The 7,227-nt window shown below is 42.5% G+C and overlaps 1 non-coding gene across 1 annotated transcript; it reads left to right on the top strand.

Annotated features, from left to right (window-relative positions):
• The first annotated feature begins 6,635 nt into the window (after positions 1-6,635).
• LOC117063133 lies at positions 6,636-6,705 on the top strand. The gene has a single exon (XR_004428750.1). It is a non-coding gene; the product is annotated as a small nucleolar RNA SNORD18 (small nucleolar RNA).
• The last annotated feature ends 522 nt before the right edge of the window (positions 6,706-7,227 follow it).

A 7,227-nucleotide genomic window follows, 5' to 3' on the forward strand; every position in this document is an offset into this window, starting at 1 on the left:
TCTGAAACCCCACCAAGGTCTGTTTTGGGGTTTGTTTTGATGGAGTAACATAGCCACACCCCAGGGGCTTGGCTCACTCATTCATGGAGACAAGTCTTGGAAAATGTTTTATGTTTGCAAATCTTTGAGCTTGATGAGCTGTGACGATGTTTGCTCAACACAGCCGGTCCTGTGTGCTCAGGGTTTGGGCATTGCGCACACACCAGTGGCATTTCAGCACATGCTACACCCATAAATATAGATAGCATCTGCCCTGAAGGGTTCAAGGGCTTTGTTATGGTTGTTATCATGGCGGGTTGTGGTTTTCTTTTATTTTATAAAACCCACAAAATGATTGTTATGCTTTTCTAACAACAATACAATGTTGTTAAAAAAAATTTGAGCTGGGATTCAGATGGCCCGGGTACAAGGCCCAGCTCTGAATTTACTCTCTTTGTAACCAGGAAGAAGTCAACAAACTGCTGTGAGTCTCAGATTTCTCATCTGTAAAATGGGGATGACAATATTCATTTCGCAGGTTGAGTGTTTGCCCTTCCTGTTTCCCATGGATAAGGCCCCAAATCAAAGCATTCAGGAAAGTATAATGTGAATTGCAAATCGCTGTATAAGTGGGATATATGCCGTTTTTTCTCCATTTTGAACTCAATGAGATATGCTACACTAGGTCAGGTGACATATGCCTGAAAGTTACAGCCATATACATAATTGGATATGTCAGAGGGAAGTCTCTAATCTGGAAGTTTACCTATAAGGCTGTAAGAACCAGCTATTGACTCCTTTTTATGCACCGGGTATGACTAGCCATTGAGAATGCAGCACTAAGTAGCATGGTTCTTCCCTAGAGTGAAATCCACAGTCCAAACTTTAAGTGAATAACTAGAACCTAAAAGTGTTAAGAGCTGTCATAATGAAATGGTACCAACACTATGAGGAATGAAAGAAAAGGCCCTCCTAGAGGAGGGGACAACTGTGCTGGATGCTAAAAAGGGAGGAGAAACTTGCTAATAAAGCCAATAAGTCAGTAAACACAAGACAAAGAAAGAAAATGGCCCAGGCATCGCAGAGGAGTATGCTGAGAAAGACGTGGGCTTCCTTCCATAGTGCTGGGCTGGTGGAGAAAGGGGAGCTGCGATGATTTACGAGGGGCATCCCAGCTTTCCTGACCCACCCAAGCACCTCACTTGGTGGGAGAGAGAGAGGTAGGAAGGTGGGAGATTTCAAGGAGAGGTGATGAGGGGTGAGAAGGGGCAAAAGACTAGGTGTGACAAGGGGCTGCTGAAGAGAGACGTGGTCAGGAAAGGCTTCACCCACTCACGAGTGAAGGGAAGAGGTGAAGCCACCTCCACCTTTGCCATGCCCCACTTTATCTTAAGGTCTTGATGCCTGGCAAGGCACCAAGCTGCTCAGAAGCAAATGAAAAGAAAGAAGCAAACTGAGAATGGCCCAAACGTGAGCGTCAGCTTTGTAGGAGGTGGGCTCCAGGAAATGTGTGACTGACTCTGCAGCTGGTGTTCCCAAGGTGACACCATGTAAAGGAAAGTTCAAGTTTCAGTGTCACAAAGTAATTTTATTGCTCCCTTTTTGCATCTTAACTGGTGGCTTTCGAGCCATCTTCTCTCAGCTCTCATCTTCTCCAGCTGTGGAGTAAACCAAGGCATGAGAATGGGCAGCTTGGGCACATTCGCTGGGCCTCATTCCCTCTGGTGGATGAAGTGCCTTCTCCTTAAACCAGAACCATCTGTGAAAAATGACTGGGAGGCACAAAAATTGCTGGAGCCACAAAATTCCAGCTTTGGTTTTGGCTTTCTGGCAACAAAAGAATAAAAACACAGTTCTTATTTCTCCAAATATTTCCTTCTCCAATGTCTGCTCCAGCCTGACTTCAGTCCCCCACGAGGCAGCACTGATGCCTCTGTGGCCCACTCCCTCTGCTGTCTTTGGAGATATTGCTGGAATGCACGTTAAGGTCATGGTATTGGCTAGGAATAAAATGAGTTTTTCAAAAAGGACAAACTTCATAAATCCTGGCTTGTTCCCACACAGGTGTATAGAAGAAACAGAAGAAACGCTTTTTTCTGTGTTTCTGTCTTGCCAAGACCCAAAAATGAAAAACAATTTTTTTCCATAGAAGGTGTCTGTTAAGGGACTTGAAGTGAGTCCAGAGAAAGGCAGGTTGTGAGCTATTAAAGTGTCTTGCCCAATATCTGCCAACAATGGCCGTCAAGTCTCCTCACACAGCATCTACCCACGTTATTATAATCAGGGGCTGCCCTGTGCGTCACCTGATGAAGACCACAGCTCGGGCCGACTGGATGCGGTAGGACCAAGATATCTACAGAGATGAGAGAGGGATGTTGGAAAATTCACTCTCTTCCACACCACAGGAAGGTTTAAAGATCCAAACCAAACCAGAGCTCGTTCAAGTGTTAGGAGATGTAAAATAATGTGGTTTGGGGTGCACAAACGTTTTTAGCTATAAATACCTTCTAGATTGTTCCAATGCATTGAGCCAAAACCTAAATGCTGTGAGGTTTCAACCAACCGAATGGTTCCTTAAATAAACGCCATGCAAGGACAAAAATTACCAAAGTGAATTTGAAAGAGCAGAGACTGACTCTAAACGGATGACCTGAGTGAGGAGGGTGTGTCCAGGCGTTCCATAGCAAGTGTTAGCTGGGGGCCTTTGGCGGGCTGGGCCCTGGTCAAACTCATTCAACTCCACACCTGTGTTCACTCTTCCACCAGAATCCCATGAGAACGACACTGGTGCTCTACACTGTAAAAAGGAAAAACCCCAAACTCCAGAAAGTTTAAGAAAATCAGCTCCCAACTGGAAGTAGCTTCAGTCTGACTCCAAAGCCCACCATCCTCCACATGGGACCCACTGCCCCCATTCTCTGTGTCTGTTTCTCCATCGGCGTTTCCTCTTCAGGACAAAGGCACTGTCCCCTTTACCTAATGCTTCTCGGTGCCAGGTGGCATCTGGGATATTGGACATTGTCTGAGTTTCCTGGGGCTACCATAGCAAATCGCCACAGACCTGATGGTGATACAGAGCAGACATTTATTCTCTCTCAGTCCTGGAAGTTAGAAGCCTAAAATCCAGGTGTCTTCAGCCTTGGTTGCTGCTGTGGGCTTTGAGGGAGAATCCATGCCCTGCCTCTCTCCTGGCTTCTGGGGGGTTTACCACAAATCCTGGATGCTCTTAGCTCATGGACACATCACTCCCACCTCTCCCTCCATCTTCACTTGATGTCTTCTCTGAGTCTGGGCTTGTGTCTTTTCTCTTCTTAGAGGGGCAGTGGTCATATGGAATTAGGGCTTATTCTGATTTCATATGACATCATCTTAATTGATTATACCTGCAAAGACCCAATTTCCAAATCAGGTCACATTCACAGGCACCTGGGGCTAGGACTCCAACATACTTTTGGTGGGACAGAAGTCAACCCATAGTAGAGATAATAAACTTATATTTCTTGAATGAACCAAAAACCAAAAAGATCCTGCAGTAGATGTAGTGCTCTGGGAGTCTCTCTGGGCACATCAGGTCCCAGAACATTGCTGCTCTATCTTCTTCCCATGGCCTGAAGAAACCAGTCAAGCTGCCAAAGATCGCACCGTTCTGGGACCTCCAGTGTCTTGATGGAGTAAGAGAAACCTTTCACCTATAAGGCATCACACCCCATTCCCTTTCCCCCTAACAAAACCAGGACACTCTTACAACTGCACAATGGAGGCAGAAGCTTCCAGAAAGAGTAAATACATGAATCTAAGAGTCGCTTTTTGACCTATGACTTAGAGTACAGGAAGAATGCTTGTTATGCTGAAAAACATTTTGACCTATGACTTAGAGTACAGGAAGAATGCTTGTTATCCTGAAAAAAATTCACTCAGCAGGAGTAAACACTAAACCTCATCAAGTTTTTAAATGTAGCAATTACTTGTATGATACCTATCAACCAATGACATTATAAAGAAATACCAGCTTAGGCTTCCACTACTCTGGCTATCTTTTTTGTTTTGTTTTTTAATCATTGAATTTTCAAGAATGTTATACTTACAGACACATATACATTTTATGTCCTACCTCCAAGATAGCTCCAAATGAGAACGTTACTAACCAAGAAGCTAACATCAACAAAAAATGTATAAAAAGTGGTTAATAAAGCCCACGTTAAGGGAACAGTAGAAAGTAGCTAAGAAAATGTAAATTCATTCAGGAAATAATCATTTGCATATACTGTTAAATATAATTTCCACCAGGTGCATGAAGCACATGAGTAATTATAGACCAGGAAAAAAAAAGTGATAACCTTGTCTCAGCATGGACACTACCTCCTTTGATTATAAGGCAGTGCTTTGAAGAGTTAAATGCCCTCTGCAAATGCCAGGGGGTGGGGTTGCTGTTGCCCGAACTGTTCCTCCTCACAGCCTGGGCTGCACACAGAGCAATTGCATAGGAGATATTTTCCCCTCCCTTTTCTTTCATCTCTGTGGAAATACATGTTTCATTTAAGCCTGTGGTGCTTGGAACATGTTCCAAAGAACCCTGCGTTCTAACACCAAAATCAAAGAATGCTTGCCTTTTCCTAGCTTGCAGAGAGAACAATAAGTAAATGAGTAGAAATTTCTCACTGTTAAGTGTTATTCTATAATTTTTTGTTAAGTGTTATTCTATAATTTTTTCCTAAGTATTTGGAACTCACTGTCTCTAGCCTACTAGGAAGCCCTGGAGATGACCCAGCAAAGGAGCATCATATCACCCCAGGGTCCCCACAGTGCCACGTGCAGGCCACCCCTTACTGCCTGCCAGGAGGGGTAATGCCAGCTTGCATTTGCTTATCAATCCCCCCACCCCACTCTGAGGGCGATGACAGCAGGGGCCCTCTGGGCACTAGTGCGTGTCCCAGGTCTTGGCACCTGTGAGCTGGCAGTGAATGTTTGCTGTAAGAATGAGCAGATAAAAATGCAAATAAGAGCCACAATGAGATACCACCTTACACTCATGTGAATGGTCACTATCAGAAAATGCACACACACACACACACACACACACACATAAAATAACCATTGGCAAGACTGTGGAGAGGTTGGGACTCTTGTACATTGCTGGTAGGAGAGTTAAATGGTGCAGCCATTTGTGGAAAACAGTATGGCAGTTCCTCAAAAGATTAAATATAGAATTTCCACATGATCCAGAAATTCCACTTCTGGCATATTTCCAGAGGAATTGAAAGCAGGGTCTCAGACACTTGTGCATCCATATGCATGGCGGAATTATTCACAATAGCCAACAGGTGGAAGCAACTCAAGGGTTCATCAGTGGATCAATAGAGAAACAAAACGTGCCACATACATACAATGGAATATTATTCAGTCCTAAGGGACTGAATAATACCAATTCAGTCAAAGGGAAAGAAACTCTGACATACCACAACACAGATGAACCTTGAGGACATTACCCTAAGTGGAGTAAACCAGACCCAGAAGGACAAATATGGTATGATTGCACTGATATAAGGCACCTAGAGCAGCCAAATTCATAGACACGAAGAGTAGAATGGTGGTTGCCTGGAGTTGGAGTGAGGAATGAGGAACTCTTATTAAATGGGAACAGGGTATCAGTCTGCGATGATGAAAAGACTTGTGGAGATGGATGATGATGGTTGAACAACGATGTAAATGTACCTAATGCCACTGAGCGGCACACTTAAAAATGGTTAAATTGTACATTTTATGTTAGGAATAGTTTACCAAAATTATTTTAAAAGAAGCAGATGATGAATGTCAACATTGAATGCATTCTCTCATAAGCACATGGCTTCTAGCAGCCCCATCACCTAACAAGCTTTAGAAATTTGACTGCAGTTGGTAAAGTGCAACTGGTAGGTATTTTAAGAATGTTAATTTAAAAAACAAACTATAATTTGTTTTTAATACAGAGCTCTAGAAAGTTGGAAAACATTGGCTCATAATCCCATCACTCAAATAATACCAATTGACCATACATACATACATACATACATATATATATATATATATTTGAGATAGAGTCTCACTCTGTTGCCCAGGCTGGAGTGCAGTGGAGCAATCTAGGCTCACTGCAAGCTCCGCCTCCCAGGTTCACGCCATTCTCCTGCCTCGGCCTCCTGAGTAGCTGGGACTACAGGCACCCGCCACCACACCCAGCTAATTTTTTTGTATTTTTAGAAGAGATGAGGTTTCACCATCTTAGCCAGGGTGGTCTCGATCTCCTGACCTTGTGATCCACCCACCTTGGCCTCCCAAAGTGCTGGGATTACAGGTGTGAGCCACCACGCCCGGCTCCAACTGACCATATTTTTTAAAGTAAAAATACTACCCTGCACTGGATGAGGCTGCTCAGTGATGTGCAATGTTATAAAATGAAAAGTACATGCATCTTTCCCTTCCTGGTCCCTCCCCCAAACGATAATCACTATTATCAGGTGCTTAATGCATCCTTTTAAGAACAGCAACAACACACACTATGCTTAGACTTAATGTTATGCTAACACATGTGAATGCACTTATAATTTTTAATTTTCACTTGGCATGTTTACCTTTACATTGTGTTTTTATACATTTTATTTTATATTTACATTTTTTAAATGTGTGTATGATGAGATTTCACTTCATGGTCTGTGTTTCTGAAACACATGGTTTTGTGGAAGTTCTGATTTGTGTGTGGGGGGAATTATACAATTTGGTCCATATCATGTGCATTTTACAGTATTGTGAATCTTGCCCTGAAAATATTTTTAGGGGTTTTTCCATATTAAGATATATGAAGCTACTTGATGACTGCTTAGTATTCCTGATTAAACATTTAGGCTGCTTCCAAGCTTGTGTTCCTTTTTTTTTTTTTTCTTCACTCTAGCAAGTATTCATAGCAATGAAATTTGTAGATCAAAATATGAGCAATTTGTGTTTTAGCAGACATTGGCAAATTACAATCCATAATAGTAGCAACAACCTGCACTCCCGTAATTTGTGAGAATATCTGTTCTTTACCCCGTCAGCCAGTCACTAGCAGCACTTCCCATGAGCTAGTGTTTTAATGTTTACCTTCCTAAGAAAAAAACACGGTAATTCATAATTTTTATTTGCATCTCCTTAACTAAGAGATGTATTGAACACCTTTTAAATGTACTTGTTCATATTCTTTATTGGCTTTTCTATTAATTTATAAATGTCTTATTGGTG

This window comes from Trachypithecus francoisi, unplaced genomic scaffold (assembly GCF_009764315.1).
Source record: "Trachypithecus francoisi isolate TF-2019V2 unplaced genomic scaffold, Tfra_2.0 Lachesis_group17, whole genome shotgun sequence".
In the NCBI taxonomy this organism is placed as follows: Eukaryota; Metazoa; Chordata; class Mammalia; order Primates; family Cercopithecidae; genus Trachypithecus; species Trachypithecus francoisi.